The sequence below is a fragment of the Dermacentor albipictus genome, chromosome 4, assembly GCF_038994185.2.
Source record: "Dermacentor albipictus isolate Rhodes 1998 colony chromosome 4, USDA_Dalb.pri_finalv2, whole genome shotgun sequence".
In the NCBI taxonomy this organism is placed as follows: Eukaryota; Metazoa; Arthropoda; class Arachnida; order Ixodida; family Ixodidae; genus Dermacentor; species Dermacentor albipictus.
In genome coordinates this window covers 125,575,673-125,599,938 of record NC_091824.1, presented here as the reverse complement: position 1 = coordinate 125,599,938, position 24,266 = coordinate 125,575,673, and the positions used below count along the sequence as shown (strand labels likewise).

Genomic DNA, 24,266 nt, shown 5'->3' with positions numbered 1-24,266 from the left:
CCTCACCTAAGCTCACAAGGAAACTAGCAGTTCATAAGACGATGCCGAATTAATTGACAACTCCAAGCAAAGTGGCACTGAATCTGGCAAACTAGCTCTGCAGAATCCTGCAAGGTGAAGGAAGGTTCATGAAAGCGGCCTTTCATGATGCTTTCTTCAGCTTGCGGGCTTCCACCGGATGGATCTGCCATGTTCCTGAAACGCATACTTGTGTACTTGATGATTCAGTTTGTTTTTTTATTCTCAATTTGCCATTTTAGTCCATTTTTGAAAGAGGTCATCGAAACAAGTGCAAACCCTCTGTTGAGAACAGGCACCACAATTTAAAATGTTCTTTTAACTACTGCAAAGTCAATTCATGTGTATTCAGTGGTTGAAGAATGAACGTATGCACATAGCTTAAAGCTTCTCTTAAAACTCACCGTTTTGAGGCTGCATTTTCGCCTTGCGCACGAAATTTAAAGAATAATTTCTTTGTCGACACCTCATGTCAGATGAACCAGAAAATATCGTCTTGACAGAGGGCATGATATCAAGAAAGCGGAGGGAGCTCTTCAATAGCTGTAGAGTGCGGGTGATGAAGCGATCAAAAGGCTCGGACCTAGCGGAAATGGCGCGCTGCGATTGCCGGGCTATGGCCGTAAATCTAATAAAACCACCGAAAGCGCTCGATCTTACGCTTACTTTCGTGTGTGGTCGTGTGTGTTCCTCTTTACTTCATGGAAATCAGTTTTCTTCATTTTCAGCATTTCTTGACGCCTCATTCTTCGGGCACACAACTTCTTTCCCTCACACAAGCTTGCTGGTTTCTGCCGGTTCCGCTGCGCTGTAGAGGAACTGAAGCTTATCAGGACAGCGTTCTGAAGGAACTTAGTGTCTCATTTATAATCTGTCGCCGTGATTTCCTGTCTAAATAAAGCAGGGATACCATTTACTTCAATGTTATTCGTTTTCTAATGTTACCAGTGTTCAATGTATTTGTGTGCGTGTGTGCGTGTTACTACTGCAACAGCATTGTGAAGACATTGTGGCGACGATTGGTTCAATTCTTGTAGATTCTTTGTTATTGTCTATAGACAAAGAGATGGATTAATCACAATGCTGATTATTTGAGCTGGGAACATTTTCAGGTTACTTTTTACGTGCCTGGGACCTCGTATTCGGAAAAGTAGTCGTCATTGTTTAATCTGCCGTGATCTGCGCATAGTTGGAATTCTTATTTTATGGAGGAACTGCAAGTGTGACACCAACATATAATCGGGCAACACACGTTATCTGTCGTGACTGTCGATATCTGTCGTTATCTGTCGTTATCTGTCCTTATTGTCTTTATCTGTCGTTGTCTGTCGTTATCTTTATCTATTGTCGCTATCTGTCGTTATTGTCGTTATCTGTCGTTATCTGTCGTTATCTGTCGTGATGCTGTTGCCGTGTATGTCCTGTGCTTCGAATAGAAAATGCCATTTCTTCTTAAGAGGAAGATTTAGCTGGGGCCCAACTCCGACGCGGCCTATGCAAATACATGTGAAACGCAAAAACGTTTTTTTTTTTTTTCTGAAATAGCCCTTTGACCATCTTTTATATACTTTGGCGCATTTGAGAGATAAAGCTAAATTTTAGTGACTGTTGGAAGCGGAATTTCGACTTAGGGCGTGAATTTTGTTTTTAAAAATTCTCTCAGATATTCGGAAGTTTGAAACAAATAGAAGCATGAAGTTTACAAATCAATAGCTCAGCATCAAGGACAGACATCATGGTTCTGTAAATAGCATCCACTGGATCATTGAACGCGGGCAAATTTGATATGTCATTTTATATCTTACGTGAATTTGTTACGTTATGTACAAAGGTTCGGCAAAAGCTGTATTTCCATGTTAACAAATTTTTCGAGATTCATGTTTAACATAGTAATTTTGTCCGCTTTAGGTGTGATATTAATGCAGTTCACATAATTGCGATATCATTATTCATTGCTGAGTTACAGAGTTGTGAATTTGATAATATTGTTTTATGAAAATTTTCGATTTTGTCACTTTTTATTTAAACATTGACGATCTGAATAAAACATTCGAAGCCAGAAGTCAATAGATATTAAATTTTTGTTTTAAATGCAGCTAACCTCGTCAAATTTGGTGCACTGGTTACCAAGAAAAACAAATTCTCCTTTTAAATGTATTTAGGAGCACTGGAGCGAAAGCTTCCTATTAAAAAGACTGCATTACAATTTATTGTCTCTTTTCTTGCACAGCCTTGCATCACAACTGGACGTCAGCAAATATATGCCTTCAGAGCCGAGAAAGTCATTGGTTAACAAATATTTACTGCTTGACTATTTACATGATTATTTATTACGAATGCTAAAATTACAGAAAGGAAGGTTATGAGACCTGAAGCTGTGGTACTGAAGCACTTCTCAAAAAAATTTGCTTCCAGCTAGTTAGTGTCGTTTTTCACCCCATAAGTACGAAAATCATAGTTTAACCGACCACAACTCACCGCGAGTCCCTTTAATTTAGCAGAAACGAGCAGCAGCATCTCCAGGAGACGCCGCGGGGCTCTGAAGACGAAGACGTTCGTTGGCATCGTCGAGGCGCGTAATTCGATGGAGCGCTCACGTGATCCTTGTGTTGACGTCATCTTCCCGCCCGGTTTTCCGCGCCTGCGCTCTTCGCGCAAGGGACGAGGAGCTTCGAGGAAAGTTTAAACCTCGAGTGCGGCGCTCCTACGCGCACAAGCGAGAAAATAACTTCAGCAGGTGACTTATGCCGGGGTAGCCTTCCAAACTACCGTAAATCATTCAATACTAAAACCTTTTTAGCGTCCTTTTGATAGGAATTCTATCACCCGTTTCAGGATATTCCTCCATTAACCAGTAGTAAGATACATTAACGTTCCAGTTAGCTTTTCCCAGAAGAGGTTCCCTCTATAACGTAAGATACAGAACAATTTATTTTGTGACAGACTTTGTAGATAGAAGACGGAGGATTCTTACTGGGCGGACATTCGTCGGCCATTTAGCTACTTTAATATCGGGTCTAGCAATCGCTTCACAATTCTAGCAGTTCCGCCGTTGCTGAACGCCGCGTATAATGATGCTCTTCGCACATCTATCCATAAAAGCATGACTGACAGATGCAGTACATATGATAACGTCTCCGCACTATTACACCGACACGCTTGCATGCCTTCATTTTTATACATACATTATTGAATCACTTAACAAGGCCAATATAATGTAGCCATTTCTTCCGCTGGATTCCACTTCTTTCTCATCAACCACCGCTCACCACATACCGATCTCGGTAATAACGTTAGGCAGAGTGCCGATCACATCATTAGCATATCGCTAAAAAATAATAACGAGTGCAACAGAATCGCGAACAGAAATCTCGAAACGACAGCGACGGCCGGCTAAGACTTTCAATTGCACTGCTATAGGGCCATATAACGTAAAAATATTCCAATATTTTTTTTTATTCCAATCTCCTGACGTCAAATTTACGTAACCACCGAGGCAAGCATCAGGTGGTGACCCGCAGCGTTTCCTGGATGGCCCAATCAAACGCTCTCCTCGTTTCTGGGAGATCACTTTTGTGTGCTTTCAAAACGAATAACATTGCCTACACTGAGTGGCTTGTGTTATCTAATTGGCTGACAAGAGGCGAGGCACGCTCAAGTGGAGAGGGATTCGATGGCGCCGAGCCACTCCACTGAAGATCAATAACCGGATCAATCGATCGATATGAATAACCGTCAGCGATTGGTCCACTTTCCTTTACTTAGGTTACGATGGCTTGTCTAAAATCGCGGCGGCGTGCAACGCAGAGTTAAAAATGCCGTTAAAACGGATCCCAGGCAAAGAGGAGTTGGCAGAGCGATGTTATACGTGCCGAAAGGGCTCAATAACGTTACACGGCCACGCAAAAAGTTTTGTGATACGCAAATAAACCTATGCTATCCGGCAGGTGCGAGTAGACAGTGCCTGAGCGATCGGTGGCAACCATCATTTATTTCTTTCCGAATGGGGCAGTCTCCGGCCATTCAGAAAATAAATCCACTTTTTTCGGCATATTAACGCATTTTTAACGGTTACACGTCACTTTGACGCGATGAGTTTTCGCGGTTTTGTGACGTCGAGTGACAGACAGATGAAGAGGGTGCAGCCTGAATTCTTCCGACCAATAGCTGAGGGTAATGGCGAAAGGCGTCGAAACAAAAATAATTATATTTCTTTTGTTCGGTCAAATCATGTATAATTGATGTCTGCACGTCATGTCAGATTGGGAGCTATCGCGGTTTTCATGACATTGCAAGACAGGCAGGCGAAGTGGGGGGTGGTCCAAAAAAGTTTTCCACCGATCGTAGAGAGCTGAATGCAGGATTGGAATAGGAAAGTTTGGAATAGTTTTACGTTATAGGCGCTCCTAGACAACTGCATCTTCAGACTGTCAGGATTCGCGTTTCAATAGCGCCATCGTTACTTCATTCAGGCAGCATCTTTCTAGGATGAACGCCTTAGAAATGTGTTTCGCGCAAGCATCGCTCGAGAATCCGGGATAGTTCGCAAGCCTCAAATTACCCAAGTCGTCGACAGCGGAGCGTAACGAAGGCTACGCATTCCGACGGCAGTAATTATATCGCGCAAGCTGTTTCGATCGCCGCGGAAACCGTAAACATCGATCCGTGCGCGGCGGAATGCGAAAATATCTCCTCTTGGACTCTTACTCGCCCCCGAAGAAACTGTCTCCGTGGAAGTTTGCCTAAGTTCTCGCAGCAACTTCTAACACCGTCGCGCAATTCAGAGGCGGTAACTGTCTTGAACCTATAGCAAAAGCCATAAATATTAGAATGGAGTAGTTTCTGTGGCCGTTTAATAGCAGAACTGCATTTTTTGTGTCTTCCAGCAGTCATAAGAAAATACATACTTGCTGCGTTCCCGATCACGCCGGGTCTCCATCACGTAAATGTTCAAACCATGGGAGAACTGTCCCATCTCCTAAAATAAAAACGGCCTGAGCAGGCGTCCATAGCTTGATACAGGTCTTCGCGTCTGAAAGTACCTTTCTGAGTATTATAAAACTTGTTAAAATGAGGATCTGTCGCTGTGGCATAGCGGTGGCCACCCAGGCTGCTCTAGTATAGAGAATTGGTCAAGATTCTTCTACCCATTGGATCTGCTCCCGAACGAAACGTTCCCCTGTCATATTGAACTGGGTACTCTCCAACTACATTTGGTTGTCAAATACGGGCCAGTACTTTTACCACTTCGCGTTGAGCCTATCGTTTCATTGAATGTGAAGCTTTCTTGGCGAACCCTCCCAGACATTTATGGCCGTGGCTGCCGCTGTGATGCCGCCATGCCGAATGGGTGCGTGTCCCCGCGTCGCGTAGCACGCGCGCGCTCACCAACTTCCTTGAGGACATCGACTCGGGAATGAAGCGCGCAAAATAATGGCTTCCCTTACGTATTTCGTGTCATGCTTCTCTGAGCGTACATCTGTCCTCACCATGCTTCCCTCGACGAGCGTCACCTTTGTGCTCGTGGCGTCATTTGCATCGACGTTTCAAAGTGAAGGTTCTCACGAATTGCTCCATACATCTGGGCGTATATATTGTGAATGGTGCAGCGCGTAAACATTAACCTTGCATCCCCATAAAGTTGCGACAAGTGCCGCGCATAAACATGAACATTATGTAAGATTATCGTATTATATCACATAGATGACACTAACGACAACTGTGTGGGTCGCATTTAGGTTTATTGCATTTTAGTAACCGCTTCGCACAGAGAGAGAGAGAGGGAGAACTAGAACGAGTGAAAGAAGAAAAGACAGGGACTTGAACTAATGTCGGATGTGGAATCCGTTTATTCCGCTTCACAAATATTGCAACATGTTCGCTGAATGCGCATAATATTTTCTCTCACTCTTCTCACTCTCCAAATTATAGCGGACTTTCTACATTTCACTGTCCTTTCTTGTAATCAAGTTACAGACATAAAGAAGAAAATACAAGGAGGTTAATCATGGTTGCCCTCGACTGGCTAAACACAACAGCAGAGCTAATTTCACAGCGTGAGAACAGAAAACGCGAACTTAAAAAGCAATTTGTTCCAGCTGTCACTTTGCGCCATGCCCAATTTCAACGTGGTCATCGAATAGAGAATCAGTGCGAGTCAATGCCTCCTTGGTAATTCACAGACATCATGAGGAACAAACCATCTAAGCTGTGACGCATCAATGCAGGACTTATCCTCAGTGAGTGCATCATCGTCAACGCAGAATGGGCTGATACCTGTCAGGTTTATACGGGTGCTGCTACCCTACCAGACGTCGCGAGGACGTCCTTTCTTAGCCCCACGCATAATTTTATCAGGGGCCACAAGCGTTGTATATCTACGGAAACAAGCGCTTTAGTAATGCAACCTTAAGCCATCTACGACGCGGTGCAAGATGCTATCTCTAGGCTTCCTATATATACTCAGACACCTAATGTTTTCACTGACTCCATAGCAGCCGTTCAAGAACTCAAGATGGTACACAAGGCGACGGAAATTTATGAAACCATGCACACCATGAATGACAATACAGGTACATTGCCTGCGTCAACGTACACTGGATTCAAGGCCATGCTGCGAACTCTCACGACATTGCTGCTGACCATCTTGCACAGAGCCTCTCCTCAAGATCTTCCGTCAGTTCCCCTTCCACGCCAAACCCTCACCTCACCCCAGGCTCGTAAAAAAAAAATGACATCCTTCGGGACGCAGGCGCATTTATCCAAACGTGTGTCCGCTACCTCACCCGTCACCTCACTATATAGGGCGGAGGAAGTCGTGCTTAGGTGGCTTCGGGTACGGCTGGCCCTTAAACCAGCTGTCACATCTGAAGAGAACTCACCGCACTTTCAATTGCGTGCAACATGTCCATACTGTTTTCTTCCAGTGACGGAAGCAGGTGCCTACCGCCTAGCATGAACTTGTTCCGGCATGCAAGCGGAGTGAGCTCCCGTCTCCTATTGTAAGCTCACTTGCACTACAGTGGCACGACTAACTGTGACCTAATACTGGTACAGCGCAACATAGAAAGACGCAACATTGCTTTCTATGTTGCGCTGTACCAGTTTTAGAACGTAATACCAATTCGCCCAATCCTCAACCCTAATCAACTATGATCACTGCGTACGCATCAACGAATACAAGAGAATACTGCTTGATTTCGTCCACAACACTGGCCTCACGGCATACATATATACACGCCCTACATTATGCTTTAAGGCAAGTCTTACTCCGAATAAAAAAGAAAGGCTGGCTGCCTTACACATCGGAAACGAGAAAAGGAGACACGAAGCAAAGAAAAAGGCGAGTCATTGTGCGCACACTCGAAAATGAATGTTCACTCTAGTATCTACTCACAAGAACTCGTATAGCCTACTAGCCTTCAAGAAGTGCATCAGTACTTTGGTGGTCCTGCGCAAGCTACAGTTCTTCGACCATGTTATAACTTGCTCTGAAATTGTTCTTTTCTCCGCGTTTATGAATTGTTCGTTTGAGCCTCTCAGCTTGGCAAAAGTTAAAAGAACAGAAATCAGCTTCCATTTCGAATTGGCATATAGCCCTCGAGGTCCGCAATTGCACACCATCGCTATCACTTAGACGTTCCCGATTCACGACTGACGCGCCCACGGCCCGTATAACCGCGACACGAGTTCCAATCACTTTCCCATTAGCGCCAAATTAGGTGGGCGGCAAACGGGATGGTGGCGGCCCCCACGTCTATCCCTCGGCTAGTTCTCGTTTCCGCTCCATCTAATTGTACTCGACCCTTGGTAACGACCTCTTCCCAGCAAATATCGGAGGCTTCACCTCAAGGCCGAAACAGAACTCGTTCTGGAGGTGAAGTCTAAGATGGAATAATGGGCACCTGTCTGCCTATGTGGCCGACCCGCCTTGGTTCCTATGAATTAAAGAGAGAAAAGACAGTGGCAGTACAGTAATTTAGAACTGACGTCGGTGATGGAGTCAATTTATTCCGATGTAATGTTCTGCTCGAGAGAAAGTTAAAGCAAAATAAAGAAATTCCGGTAGCGTAGCAAAGGGCATGAAGTCAAAGAGCACGTAGTTTCAGCAGCCAGCGATTGACAATACGTTAGACAGAGGTACAATTACTCTACAATTAGACGTAAAATTTGGAGGACTCTTAAGCTTCGCCTGTAGGAGTGGAACGCATTAGATTTCTAAGATCCCTGACTGTTGTCAGGCTTCCCGGCAACCGCAGCTTTCTTGCGGTTGCGCGTAGGCGAACGCAGTGGCGTTGTTGCAAGGAACCAAGTGGGCCGCGCCGCTCAAAAAACGGGTTTGTGTTTGAGCTTCTGCGTAGCAGAATTATATTTTCTGGTATATTAAAAAAAAATTCCGACACTATCATGTCTGTAGGTTGCGTGTAAGTCGAACTTTACGATTTTTATGACGTATTTCAGTCTGAGGAACTCAATTAGTTCAGTAAGGCATCTGCGCCACACGGAGGGCCTGCGTGGTTGGGGTGCAGAATTATCTTTTCGCCAAGCGATGTCCGACGTTGACACCGGATTCTTCGTGACGCGGGGCCCTTCATGCTCTCGCGTTAAAAGATTGCAAGCGTGAAAGCGCGTTCTAACGCTGTTCCATTGTCCCCGCACATTCGACTTTCGTTAATACGACAACAAAAAATTTTGGTTTATTGAAATTCGTTTAAACTGCATGGCTCGATAGGGCTACGTGATGGCATATCTCGAATTCAAGCGTTTCCGAAACCATGATAACTGCGTGTATTAGAAAATTCCAGTTACCTCCCGCCTGAGTTAAATGAAGGTGGCCTGATGTTCATTTACATCCTCCACAACAGATTGGCGAGGCGGCCACTAATCTGAAACAACATATTCGTTACCACCACGCACGAAACGCCCACATTCAGCGCCAGAAGCGGCGCCAGGTCACGAATAAACCAATAAGCTCTCCTGTCACTGATCAGAGAACATAGGTTGCGCGAGAGTTCCACGTGTGTTTCGCGTGCCATAGCCCACGGATGGCAGCCGCGCTAGTAAATCAAGCCTGTTAGCTCGCCTGTTCGTCCTTGTGCTGACAATGAAGCACAGAGAAAAGGACGAGGCCGCGATAGGGTAACAAAGCGCAGCCCGGCATCCCCGGTGAATACTGCATTACGAACACCACGGAACGTGGCGTGCGTTCCGAGCGTATACACAGCACGCTAATGACATCCCGCCCGAGTAGGCCCTCCACGTGGCCGTGTGCGAGTGGATGCGCAGTGTGTTTACGACTGCGCGCGAGAGATCCACCGCGCGCCTGGGCTTCCCTTCTTGCCTTTGCATTTCTTTTTTGCCGCTTTGTTCTCGTTTACCCTTGTTTCTCCGCGTGGCCTCCAGCCAGGGCGTGATGCAAATGAATCCCATTGAATGACGCGGATGACCCCTTTCTATGAAAGGAAACGCCCCGCGGCATGGTCGCGGAAAACAATGGCACGAGCATCCATATAGACTGGGTATTGCGCGTGCAGACTCCTTTCCCTGATCAGGACGACCGGGAGAGCATTGTGTTTTCCCATAGAGGTATGGCAACAGTTTGCATAGCGGATTTGGGAAATATGGGCCCTGAGCAATCTAAGTGTGGAATGGTTCCCCGATAATGTTGCCACCACCGCCATCCGTGACCGCGATAAGTCTTAAACTGATGTATCTGTCTTAACTCTATGGTTTTGATATTGCGTTCTTAAACTTTATTAGTGCGTTAGTTAGTTGTGTTTATTACATTTTTATTTGTTAATTCTATTTTTTGCGTTGATGCCTAGTCCTTGTTCTTGGTTGTGCTCATAACCTTTTATATTTCCTCATTCTGTTATTGTGTTCTTACCTAATCTCTGTGCTACTTGGTTGTGTTTATTAAACGTTGCAACTTCCAAAGAAGAAGTTGGTCCGTTTACGAGCTTGAACTGAGAGCGCGCGTTTCCCCTTTCAAATTCGCCTGTACCTGCCTATCAGTATGAGTTGTTTACCGCATTACAGCCGTTAGTTTCTTCATCGAAGGAGTTTGTCTCTTCAAAGTTGTGCCAAACCCAGTGATTTATTTCCTGAGTTGTACTTTGTTCCTACTGTCATTTCTTTTTTAATTCGGTTTGCCTACATCCGAGCAACGCTTTTATCTACTATCTATGCACTATATCTCCCCTCGTGCAATACTTTAATCTTGGAGCCAGTGAGGTACATCGAATACAGAAATGAAACAAAATAACTGTATAGACCACCACGCATCGCTTTGTGGCGAGTCCTTTCTGGACGTGTGGGCTGTACAGGATTATTGGTGAGAGAGTTCGGCAAGTGCTTTTTGTACTCACACTAAATGGATGAATATTTCAACAGCGAAACAGTGAGAAGTGCCTTCTACATTCTTTCTTTTTATATATAGCACATATTTGCTAAACAGCAACATGCTAACTTCAGCATAGTATTGATAGGCCTTCTCTAGAGGGGACATGGCAGGATGTACAATGGGGAACAGTGAGATATGAAAAGCACTGCAAGCAAATTTTTCAAAACACTACATCACATAATGGGAAACAGAAGAGGACACATGCAAACGTCACTGCCAGTGGGTCTCTTCGTTCGTATTTTATTCTGTTAGCGCTTTCAAAATGCTGTGTCATACGATCCCGAATGACGTAGCAACAGTACTTAAACAGTAAGCACATTCGCTCGTGAATAACGACAAATACTTGTCCAGTCAAAAGCCCCTGGGTGAAAAGGAGATTATTTTTTTTTATTTCCTCACCGACGTTCACGAAAAACATGGAGCGTGTCATATGAATATCAGTGTAGCGTGCTCCTATAATCTTTATTTACCTCCACGCATTATCCAATATAGCTGCGTGAACCTCCTGCAGAGTCTGAGACTAGGTGCCGTCTCTACGTTAAGATATATGCATCGCATTCAGCAATGGGACTCACCAGACTGATTTGTATGTATCAGCTCCCTTTGATTTCCCCATCGATATCACAGCTGGAACGACTTGAGGTTCTGCACAGAAAGGGCCTAAGAAGGGCTCTTGGCGTTCCGCAGACTGCTCCTAACAATGCAGTACTTTATGAATCTCTATCGAGACCTCTTAGCTTAATCGCTTCACAAAGGTTATTGATGCAAATTGGCCGCCTCAAACAGACGGCAGCCGGCCGAGCCCTTCTACAGCGCCTTCGAAAGAGATCCGAGTCCCGAGCGTACTTGGCCCTTAATACTCTTGGTTACCTGGGTCTTGACGCTAGAGGTCGAACTAAGAGGTCGAAACCACCTTGGTCTTTCGCGATCCTCGATAGTTCGTTGGCAGTTCCTCACGTTCGTGCTAAGCGGAGTTCTCCTTTGGCAGCAACGCGTTCGCTCGTACTGGAACATCTTGAAATGGAATATGCACGTCATCTTCAAATTTTTACTGATGGCTCTGTGGACAAGGTCAGAGGATCTAGTGCAGCTGCTTTTCACATTCCCTCTTTGAACTTTGATTGGTCCGTTCGTTTCACTGCAGTCGTGTCCTCCACAACGGCCGAAAGCGTTGCCATTGAGGCAGCTCTCAAAAAGCTACGGTTTTGTACGCCTCAACCTGTGGTCATTCTTACAGATTCGAAATCCGCCCTTCAAAGGTTAGAGCACGGATTCCCTACTGATGCCTTATCTCTAAGCTCCCTACGTTCGGTGCAAAATCTCAGTGTCAAAGGCTTCTCCATACGATTCCAATGGGTGCCATCACACATAGGTATCATAGGCAACGAGATGGCGGACAGCCTCGCCCATAGAGCGCTGTCTGGGAATCCTTCAAGAAAAGTGCCTCAAGAAGACGGGAGACTCTTCAGAGAAGCGGTGTCGTGCCACTTCAGTTCTTTGTGGAGCTCACCTCACAAGCCATGTGTGATCAAGGGTCTCCAAAGAAACCAAGCAACCTTACTGCTCCGCATTCGCACGGGCTCTGCTCGTACCCCTGCGTGGATGTTTAAGACTGGCCTGGCGTTATCACCATTATGTTCAACGTGTGGTGTGTGTGGTGACATCGAACATTACCTAATGTGCTGTACTGTATATAACGCGGAAAGGAGGGTGTTATTCGGGTCCCTAAAGAACACAGGACTTCCTCACAGTTCGCTTCAGGACATAGTTTTCCCGCGCGGGAACCGGTTGTGTAGGAAAGAGGTCTCTCGCCTTCTGTTAAATTACCTACAGGACACGGATTTGGTTTCCACATGGTGAACTGAGGAGTGCACATTTGTAATTGGGAGGTCTGTGTCGGATTACGTGATTTAATTATTTTAAGTGTCGCTACGGTGGAGCAATTGCCGGCAGCAACTGCAAGGCTAATCCCACCAGTAGCCTACAACAACTCAACTCAACTCAACTCAACTTGTGCGGAGGGCTTGAGAAACCGGAGAACGTACTTTTCGCTTGCTCCCTGTATTTACTGCGACAAACAGGCATTTGACTTCGTTAGCGCCAATTCGCAACGGGCCATTCATTGAAAAGGTTTCGATAGGCCCTTCTCCATATATTATATCAAAACAGCAAGCCATCGAAGCTCTCTTAGAATAACTTCGCAACGCAGGCGTCGATACATGGCTGTGAATTGGCTCTACGGGCACGAATGTGCCCGCACTCATATCACATTGCCTGCCCTCACATCATCATCCCAGGTTGCCTTCCTTTCCTCCTTTTCAGCTTCCCTATCGATGAAAATAGCAGGCTAGAGGTCATTTACCTCAAGCTGGCTTCTATGCTTTTTTTTTCTCAAATATATTTTCCTTTCCGCTCTGTCTGTCCATCTATCTTTCTTTTACTGTGCCAATCTATCCATCTACCTTTATTTTTCTCTGTCTCACTCTATCAATACATTATCGCTCTCTCCCATATTATAATTCGTATCTGTTTCTGTTTCGCACTATCTATCCAACTATCTTCTTTATTTTTCGCCTGTCATGCATTACTGCAGCGTAAGCACATGACATGAAGCTTAATAATTTAGGAGGCCGGCAAGCACGGCTTGAGCCCTGCTTCGTCATCAAACGTACACACATATTCAGGGACCCAATAACTTTGTACGCAAGGGCACAGTGAATGAAGAAGGCAACAGTAGCACTAAGCTGACACAGCGAAAATGACTACCAGAAACACATTCGTTTTTTTAGTTAATTGAAGTAGACGCCTCCTGCTGCTATACCCTACCCCCAACTGCCAGTATTGTTTTTAATATTTTTTTTTCTTTAGGTGATCATTTGACTCAGTCCTGCGCAGTATGCTTCTACCACTGCTCATGGTTTTGTCATGAGTTGACTTGGAAAATATTTATAGCGGTGAAATTGAGGTGAACCTGCAATCGCAGCCTGCCTTGTTCGTGTAGAGAGCAAATAGATATAGAAAAGAGTCCATAAACAATAAGTAACAGAGCGCAAAGCGAGACACAGGCGCTGGTCTGCCGCTGCTTAGGCTGTATTTTAGATAAAGTTGCACATGCTTGGCTAAATATCAGTTCTGTTAGGAGCCAGTGTTTCTCAAACTGCGGGACATAACCCCCAAACGGGTCATGAGCCTTTTTCCGTGGGTCATGAAGGGCCCAACTGTATGTACATTGCACTTGCCGAAACATAGATTATTTTTATTTTCGATGCCCACATTTGCACGCCGTTTTCTTTAGGTGTGCTATAAATATATATATATATATATATATATATATATATATATATATATATATATATATATATATATATATATATATATATATATATATATATATATATATATAGAATTTCTCTCCTGAAAGGATGCTAATTATGCAGAGTAATATTAGTTTTGGGCACAAGATTGATGCCACGACGGCAATACAAAAGGCGATCTGAAACAATGAAACCTCACTGAACACAGCCTCCAACCGCAGCCAGTATTGTGTCACCGAAACTGTAAAATTGGGGTTCAATAGGTATAATTCAATCAAGCTACATCCTTCCCATTAAAGTAGATGGTTAAGTCAATGCTTCTTAAAAAAGCATTAACAAGTATTTTTGCTAGCTCCCTCTGCGGTAGTTAATGACATTGAAATAAATTTAAATGTAGGTACTTATTTATTTATTTATTTATTTATTTACTTATTTATTTATTTATATATTTTATTATTTTATTATTTTTTATTTTTTTATTTACGGTACCCTCAATGCTTTACAACATCGTAGAGGGGAGGGGCACATAAAGAACACTTACAAATTTGATAAGGAGCACTTTACAGAAAACAAAATCAGAAAAAACAGCAAAAAAAAGGAATTAATGAAAGATAGTGGCATGTTAACATAAGGTACAGTCACCCGCAAACGTTTACCGGGCACGCTTTCACGACAGATACGGATTTCAGCTCTGTTAGGACGTAGCGCTTCTAATTTAATGGATCACAGTGTAGTTCGCAAGAACTGCTACGGATCAAAGATGTTAATTAGAGGCTACGTGCACAGGCTTCGCGGAAATTTGGCTCTTTCGCAAATCCCGCGTCTCGTAAACTTTTGCGGGTGACTGTACATGAAATGACATGGGGCTCAAATGACAAATGGCATAGGTCATGACGCTATGCACGCACGCGTACACGCACTAAAGAAAAAAAAGATGTAAAAACAAAAAGAAAAATACATCAAAAGGAACTGCTAAGTTCCTCGCAGAATCTTTCTGGGTTACTAATACTGATGATTGAGGCTAGCAGGTGGTTCCAGTCACGGCTAGCTTGGGGTATACATGAATGGGAATATGTTAGCGTGTTTTCTCGACGAATATAGGCACTTTGCAGTGGCGATCAAGGCGTGAAGATATTAAAGGAAAAGGCAATATTCAGCGCGATATAAGTAAGTAATTGTGATGATAGATTTCTTGAAAAGGGGAGAGGCGAGATAATTTTCGGCGCATTACAAGGTTAGAGAGAAGGCTATTTTTTATGGTAGTTACAATGGATGTTCAGTGATAGTTCGATAGTATGAAACATGCTGGGTGATTTTAACTGCTTCGAGCTTGTTGATAAGTGTTACCTGGCCGGGGTCCCATACGGACGAAGCGTATTCCAGCACAGGATGGGCGTAAGCGATATATATCTGTTTCTCTAATGGCGATGGTGCAAGAGAAAAATTACGTTTTATGTAACCGAGCGTACGATTGGATTTGGATGTTACATAATCAATGGGATCAGCTCATAACGTGCGCAAGATTCCCTGCTACTGCGGTATATGTCATCGCTATTGTTTCACGTTTGAAGCCAACTTTGCTCTTCTATTTTGCTTTTCTAGAGCAAAAGATCTATTCCTCGAGGTACAATTCTCAAGGTCAATCTCGGCGCGCGTTTGACCTTCAGCCGCGTTTGATCTTCAGAAAATGCGACGTCGCGTCACGTGATCCGCTGCGCAGAGGCGTCGCAGCGTCGCTCGCTCGAGCCTCGCCGCAGTGTTTCACGTGACTAGGCGAGCGTTTAACAGCTGCATCGCCTTCGCTTGGTCGCTCAATCTTACCATGGATGAGGCAGGCGCCGGTGCGAGCACGTGATCTCTTCGCCTCAGGCGCCGGTCTGAGTCTGAGCACCAGGCCGATATAGCTCGCCGGGAAGAAGCACTGAAAAACCGTGTCTAACCATGCTTAACAGAGCTTTCACTTGTATAACTAGGTTTGCGCCACGTTAAACCGCAGCCAGTTCTTTTTTTTTCTGGAGAGGGGAAAGGGGGGGGTATATTTGTTGCAAGGCATATGGAGAATAAAAAAATGTCGAATGAATTGCTCGAACTATGCACTGTTTAGGAGCTGCAGGATTGCCTCTGCAGACGTATCGTCTATCACACAACGGGTGTAGGTTTGAGACATGTCTCGCTTCAATCTAGCCTTTTTTTTTTTGTTATCTAAAGTTCGCCCGCGTGCTTGGGCACATCCAAAGCAGGTGTTTAGCATCTAACGTTGCCACAGGAGCCGAGCACTTGCGGCACGTTCTTTGGTCGTGTTTCGTCAACCCCAAGCATAGGTAACCGATGGTGCAAAAGCCACTGAATTCCGAGGCATCCTAAGAGATAGTTAGCACGCTTAAAGTTACGCGGCACGAAACAGGTGCACGCGGATAATTAAGGCGCATGTGTCCCATCGGTCGTTAGGTTGCAGCGCTTGGTGGAAGACTGCGCGGATTTGAAGAAAGATGATGCAGGGCGATTGAGCCAGTTGATTGGCCAAGTTGTTCAAACGAATGCGACCGGGCCCCTGCACCCACTGCCCCTCGATACCCAAATGTTAAAACTTGCGGAGTTCGTGGATTTCTTGGCCTATTTATAACGCTTTTGTAACTTGGTTCGGGTTTCGCTGCACTAAGTGAGTCAGCGTAATTCAGCACTGCCGGGATAGCTGGTTACTGTATTAATTGCCTTGATGGCGTCGTGCGTGGCTTGCGATTCCAGTAGTAACGGACCGGGAGTATCTGTCTCGTAGGTGGTGGAAGATCGACTTGCGGGGCGAGATGGGCTCACGAAACCGATCGTCCTCCTCGTGAAAACGCCGTCGCATCTGTGCACACAACCCAGTGACCTTCAGAGATGTCCTCTCGCTAAAGTATTGACTGGATTATCGTGTCACTGAGGTTTCGTAGTTTAGTTTGTAGCGACAGATACATAACGCCATGAGGGAAGACCATATTTCGTCCTAGTCGGCGTAGGTCGTCCAGAAACTGGAACTAAAGTGCCACTCCCGCGGCATTTTGTCGTTTCTTTATTATCCTGCCTTATATCTATGCTCTTCTAAAGAGGGGTATGTTCTATTAAGACGTGGACCAATTTGGCAAAGCACGATCGTCCTCACGAAATAAGAAAAAAGTGTTTCATTTCACGTGCTCAACTTTAAGCTCTCAGCTGGCTTACCCTGGCAAAGAAGGCTTCGCATATTTTTTTTGTTGCTAGTTAGGACCTCGAAACACGACCCTATTGTTCCGACTAAAGTTCAAACACTCAATGTTACTCGTTTTCGAAATCTCAATATTCGCGGCGCCACTCGTTAGCCAATCGTACGAGTGCAGAGAAGGAAACACCCGCAGGGCGATTCTTTCCTAAGGCACTGGCGAACAAAACTACGGATTGCGAGAGTATTCCCGAATTAAAAGAAAAGAGTGATTTATTGCACCACTTGCCCAACGGCAACTCCTGCATGGCTCAGAAGACTACAGCAAGCACTTACAGTATAACTCTTAATTTCACCGCCACGGCCATGAGTCTGTTTCTCAGTATACTTGCCCTAGTGGGCTTTTTCTTCTGCTTACGCTTATCTTTAGGCAACCGCAATGCGTTGGATGAAAGAACTAGAAAAAGTAACAGTGGAATTTAATCAAAGAAATGGTGCTCGTAGAACTTTCAGCAAAATGAAGAAATATTTCATGCATGTGAGTGTCGCCCAGGGAGTCAACCTAGTTTTACGCAATTTGTTACTACAACAGGAAAAACTGCGCAAGAAAAACCGGCGGCTAATGGTGCTTATAAATCATCCCGTTCAAGTTCTAAGAACAGCGAAGATATGTCATGTAGGCAACGCACTAAATGCACGAGGAGAAGGAAAGAGAGAGTGTCACTTTGCGAACGCAATTTTCTTTTTTTCTTTTTTTGCTTTCAGAGATTTTAACAAATGCACCGAGCTGCACAGAGTACCTAAACCATGATTTCTGCACAGAGTACCTGAACCAGAGTACCACCAAAGCTGCACAAAGTACTTGAACCTATGATTTGAATTTTTCTACGGAGCATACCTTCCCATGCCACTAATAGTACTGATAGTGTTCATGATGATGATCGTAACGATGATGACCCCATATTGAGGAGCATAGTTACTATAAGGGGGGAAGGCAAAAAATGAAGAGGGGCAGGCAAAATACGTTATTGGAGTATACTTTATAGTTGGGGTTTCTAGCCGTATTATAGTTTTTCCTTTGAGTGAAAGAGACAACTAAATATATATCTGGGAAAAGAAAAATTGAATGTGTTCTCACAGATAGATTATTCACAGCACATGTTACTCCATTTGTATGGGTGAAAATATTTGGTTATAAGGTGAGAAAGCGAAGGCGATATGTTAATTATTACATTTACGCACCAAGGACGGCGTGTACGATATACCATGACAACCATGGTGTCTGTACGACACGTCGAGTTGTATAGTATTTTCGGGTATTTCGGCCATTTGTGTGGACGTAAAATTTTTAAAAGGATGACAGGTTGGGTCATCACTTCCTCTTTAACATGAACGTGATATTTCTCAGCAAGAAAGCATTTACCTAGCGCTGAGCAGATGCTCTCAAAATCAATGCCTTGAAGGGGAAATGGCGTCGAACTGCGAGGGTAGCATCGCCACCAATGTCGCTTTTGCGTCCTTTCTGTCTTACTAAGCTTTCGTTCACTACCCATTTTGATACACCCATAGGCTCAACTCAAGTTTTCCTTCAGTGTTCCTCCACTGCTCCGAAGGCACCTAACCCCACGACCAAATATACCCACATTCCCACTACGTTATTGATGTGTCAAAATAAGCGCAATTAGATAATTGGCAAGCAGTCATTGGCTAATGTCTAAAATGTCAACTATCATGCAACCCTTGTGGCCTAAAGCTACATAGCACCTAAGTACACATTCTATTAACTTCTATGCGTCCAACTAGGTATTGTTAGTTCAAATTCTTTCTGCTCGAAAGAAAGCTCGCGACGCTTAGTAACATCGTGACAAAGCATCTGTGAGTCAGTGGCTGTTCATGAAGAAATATGGCGTAGAGAAGCACTGCTCACAATTCTTGTCCTACTTACGCTGGTTAGCATTGGACACCTCGATATTAAAAGAGTCTAATATCAGCCCAATAAACTCCTCACAAACAGCAGACAAGCTGAAAATTCCCGGTGTTCTGGAGGTATTTGCTTTAGCACCGATATAGTTTATTTCAGCCAGTCGGTTCGCCCGCTAAGCAGTGTCCCGATACACAGCATAAATGAAAAAAGAAAAAGGTCGATTTAACTGCTAAACCAAATTAGGTAACCGTGGAAGCTACAGAAGCAATGGAAGTGGTAACAAATGGGTTTACAAATACATGGCATTGAAATGTATATTATGTCCATAGAAGAAGATCACATCTCGAGAGCATAGACCAGAACGCAAGAAAATATGTCGTGGCGCACAGAAAAATCAGTAACGGTGTAGCGGCGAACCGCGAGGGAAATATGTGGGCATTACTACGCACTCTATTGAGATACCGGATCCGGGATTTAAACCGCGTACACATCGGCGCTCCGCGTTTACTGACAGAGGTTCAGAGTAGTTTCCCTTCAATTGCACTAAATGACCTGCTATGTGACCACGTGACTGGCTTCCCGCACTTCACACACACTTCGTTCCACTGTGACGGTTCTAATGCTAGTGCGTTAAAAGGGGGCCCTAATGCACACAGGCGAGCAAGGCGTAGGCGTGTGTATGGGAGCTCATTAAGAAGAAACGCGACGCAGCTATACTACCAACTGCAGTATCTGAACCTCCAGACGGAACAAAGCTCTTGCGCGAAATAAGGCACGTCTCAAAGAGCTTGTCGGCATTCGATGATGAACGCAGCCATTCGTGCAAGAAAATGGGCGAAAAATCCAAAGGAAGCTTTAACACGACAGAAAGAGCCAAATAAATTAATTTGATTAATTAAAGGAATGATCCGCGCGAAGGTGTACACTAGTTGCATTGAGAACGTTTAGCCACTGTTTGTTGTTTCATTGCGTAATTCCACAGGGAACACTGCCGGCAACCGGCACAACTGCAAAGGTAGTACAAATGGTTATACGTACACGCCGAGGTGATATCTGTGTGTAGTTGTGTGTGGAGTCTTGTTCGGCGATGACGTAGTTTCTGTGAAACGGAAGTCTCTGGAAGACCTCTAGAAATACTACTCCTGCGGTGAAAAGGCCCCAGTACGTAGGGAGCGTCGGTGTACAATGCTGTGGTGCCTTATGCTTCATTAGCAAGTACGCAAGTACCTGTAACTTTTTTCTTGAACCTCGAACAGAGTATAATAATTTAAAAAACGTATGGCAACATGAACCACGAATGTGGAGTCCAGTCCGGCCGTGTAAGAACCTACCGTATGTTCGCAAGCTATCCTAAGAATGCTTACAACGCGGATAAAGTTTCAGAGTGAGTGAGGTGCCACCTAATATGTCACTTGAGTAGACGACGACATCCCCCTTCCTGTTCCATCTGTACAGTGCGTAAGTATGTGCACTAAAGAAGCACAGCCTAAAGCACCGTGCGGATAAGGCTGCTATCAAGTGCCAACGGCCGATTCTTGCCTCATATTAGTCGTGAAATGTGAACGCTGATAAATGGAATGAAACAAAATGCTGGGAGACGTGCATCGGCAGATGGACAGTATATGCAGTACGTTGGTTGCCATCTTAACGTAAACGCTGAAATGACAGAAAATCTCGGCAGAACCAGCGCAGGATGACTGCCAGTGGTAAGGTGAGATATATTCACGTGCATTCATTCATTCACGTGCATATTCACGTGCATATTCACGTGGACACGTGAAACCGAACGATACACTGACCATATAAGATTTATTGCTTCAAGTAGCACCAAAACGACGTCAAGCAGCCACACGTGTATTCGAGCGCGCTTTCTAAGCATCCAGTTTCGCCAGGGCATGCTATAGTAACTGGCATCAGGCACGTGTGATTACCAAAGAAAAGGAATTGAGGAGCCATCCCACTCTGTGAAGGTGGATGACCAGTGAAGCTGAAGCCCATCCCACAGGGATTAGACAAGGGCGCACGCATTCATTTTCATCATTTCGTAAGGGTAGTGACGACAGCTTTGTGATTACTGAGATATACACTGACTGGTTCGGTTGCAACCTAAGACATTATCTTCTCGAAAGCTATGTCCATAGGCCACTGTCGTTGAGTAGTTAAGTGACTTGCATTGCTGTGGCACTTCAAAGCAAACACTTCTGGCACAACCTGAGTGAACCATTTCTTGTCTGGTTTTGAAATGTCCATATTGAAGTCTCCAACGATGATCATAGGGGTAGTGTCATCACGGCTAACCCACACAAAGTACGTATTGTAGTCATGAACTTCTCGATATCACACTTGGGTGTGCCTGGAGATATATATACAGTCGATATCACAATTTCGTGTCACAATGTAGGCCACACACATCCCCACAGTCGGTGGCATTATCCTGTAGCGAGTCAAGAGTGTATGGTTTCCTTTGCCTTCTGTTCGTGAAACGATGTGCTGTTCGCAAACGATACCAGTATACCCGTGAACTTGAAACAATGCACCTTGTTTTATTTATTTGATTTTATTATTATTATTATTATTTTTATTATTATTATTATTATTATTATTATTATTATTATTATTATTATTATTATTATTATTATTATTATTATTATTATTATTATTATTATTATTATTATTATTATTATTATTATTATTATTATTATTATTATTATTATTATTATTATTATTATTATTATTATTATTATTATTATTGGTTGAGTGCTTGAAGCCTGCTGCACCTCCGCCGCGGGTCGGCCCGGTATTTCACTAGCTCCGGAATTGGTTCACGCTCACCTTCTTTTTTTCCTTTGTTCACGCATCAAAACTAGCAATACGAGAATACCTTGATGTGTTTAATTAGTTCATTGGTATTTATTATTACTATAATTAGCGGCGGAGTACTTGAAGCCTGCTTCCCTTCCGCCGCCAACCGGCCCCGTGTTGCACTACCTCCGGTATCGCTCCACATTTTTGCTCATGGACATGACAAATGCATTGGTGATAGAAGTATACAGCTTCGCTAAAGAATCGAAACATGCGTCTTATGCAGGGTCTCTTCTTTTTCAAATCATGACTGATACTTTTAATCCAAACGATGAAAATTAGCCACCAGTGTACACCAGGTCTTGCAGGCACGCCATATGGCATACTTAGGCGACTGTTTTATCGCTTTTAGTCTCATTTGTCAGTAAGGCTCCCTTGGGGGAGCCCAAACCTTAATCCTACTAAATAATTTGTGGTTGGTACCTCGTTTTATTTCGTCATGTTCCATCCCGATCCTACCGGGATTCGGTCACACCCTTAATTTCACGTATACACAGGTATTTCAATTTTATTTCTGCGACTCTGTCGATTCGCTCCCCGTGATAGATAACAAGGAATGGCGTGCGGTTAAGTACGAGTCTTATCCCCGAAATTTCAAATTTCACGTCTGCGCTGACCAGATTTATTCCGAGTACCTCTTCCATGAATTCAAAAAACCCGTATGCGGCGGGTTTCGCTATACCCCCGTCGCTAACATAGTCATCGTAACACATGACGGTGGGCCTAATAATAATAATAATAATAATAATAATAATAATAATAATAATAATAATAATAATAATAATAATAATAATAATAATAATAATAATTTTCGTCATAGGCATCAGCAGTACAATCGTCATCATGGGAATCTTAGCGGAGCGTTTTCATGCCAGTACAGTGCAGTCATGCTATGACGCTGCTCCGACACGCACACTCTCTGCACAGAGACAACATTCTGGCGCCATCTGTAGAGCTCTAGCATCGCATAGTGGTCATTCAAAAATGTGCAAAATTGGAAATGGGCCGGCAGGCAAATAAATGCTGACGCATCTGAAACAGACAGTAACAGTATAGGTGCACAAATAGTAACGCTGCAAACGCGCTATTTCAGTAGCTTCTTCGATATTCTTTACGCGGCTTCTGCACCTCGAATTACGAAATAATTCCCGGCGTGCTGATCATGGTAGAAACTAGGATTACCTCTCGTGGTTCCCATAATTATCGGCTTCCAACGGCATGCTTGCCCTGTTCTGTGCCACGTGGGCCTGAATTAATACGAAGAACTCCCTAATTACGCAGGGCGAGCTCATATCGGCGATCGGCCAAAAAAGAAAAAAAAAGGTGCGATCGTAATTAATGCACCACCATCGCACGCTGCCTCAGCTACTAATTGAGACAGGCTGTGTGTTGCGTGCTTCGCGGTTCACCACGGGGGTGAGTGTGTGTTCATGGCTGGGTGTGCACGTGCGGATGTTCTTGCGTTTGCACTTGTGCAAGAGTGTGTGCGTCAGTCTCAGTTCGGATACTCCAACTGTTATACTCATACCGATGCCCCAGCAGGGGAGAAAATATCAAAAAGCCTTGCTTAGGGCTAGCTTGAGACGTGCTTGAATTGAACGTTGAATTTCTGGACCCCGAACTGTTCTCGAAAGAATGACATTCCGGTGCCACAAAGAAAGAAGATAAGAGTGGGGCGTGCATTCCAAGTGTATTTGAAATAATAAAGTAGTGTGTCTGAGGCATAGATACACCCACTCGAACACAATTTGCGCGTGCTTCGCTACAACTCGTGACGTCACCTGCGCAAAGCTATTGCTGGCGTACTTTTTGAACCTGCCTCTCCGGGGTTTCCGCGTGAATCGTTGGTTTTCGGACGTTCACGTGAGCCGCAATCAAGAACTGACAATATACACTTATATTCTGCGTAGTCATACATCACGGCACAATACATGTACATACAGCCATATTCGTCTCCATTTTTATGGACCAAACATTAAGTGCACAGTGCGCAGACGCTAACACACACGCCACTTAACAAAATAGCGCGTGGTGTTCAATGGTTTCCTTGGCTTTTATGACGTCCTGAAATTATCGTTTCCCACCAATGAAAAACTGGGTGGGTGTTATTTTGTTTGCCAGTAATGGGACAGGATAAATATTAGAAAAGTTTGAAAATCAAGGAAACCCTTGAATATAATGCGCTATTCCATTAGGCGCCCTGTGTGTCCTTAAGGTCCGCGCACTGGCCATATAATGTCTGAAATTTCTGCGGCGTCCCTAGCACATTACACCACATGGTGCGGGAGTGCGTAGAAGGTACAAGAACCAAGTCAGAGCCCATAACCACCGAAGAGCAGCGTGAGGCCCAGCTGTCAAGCCCGAATTCCGGGGACCGTATAGCCCTGGTGAACCGAGCCCGAAAGATGGCGCCCACGGTTTCCCAAAATGAAGAAGCAGACCACCAAGGTCGAAGGACACGTTGCTTGCTCAATATTAAAGCTTTGCTCTCTCTCCCATTACTGGGAACTTGGTATGAGCCACCCAGCTGGAGCCCTTTCTTGGATAATCTCCAATACCAAAACGGTG

General features: G+C 44.4%; 1 protein-coding gene across 3 annotated transcripts in view; it reads left to right on the top strand.

Annotated features, from left to right (window-relative positions):
- LOC135899597 (uncharacterized) overlaps nt 1-24,266 on the top strand; it is a 373,133-nt gene that overhangs the window by 344,592 nt on the left and 4,275 nt on the right. The window lies entirely within an intron of this gene.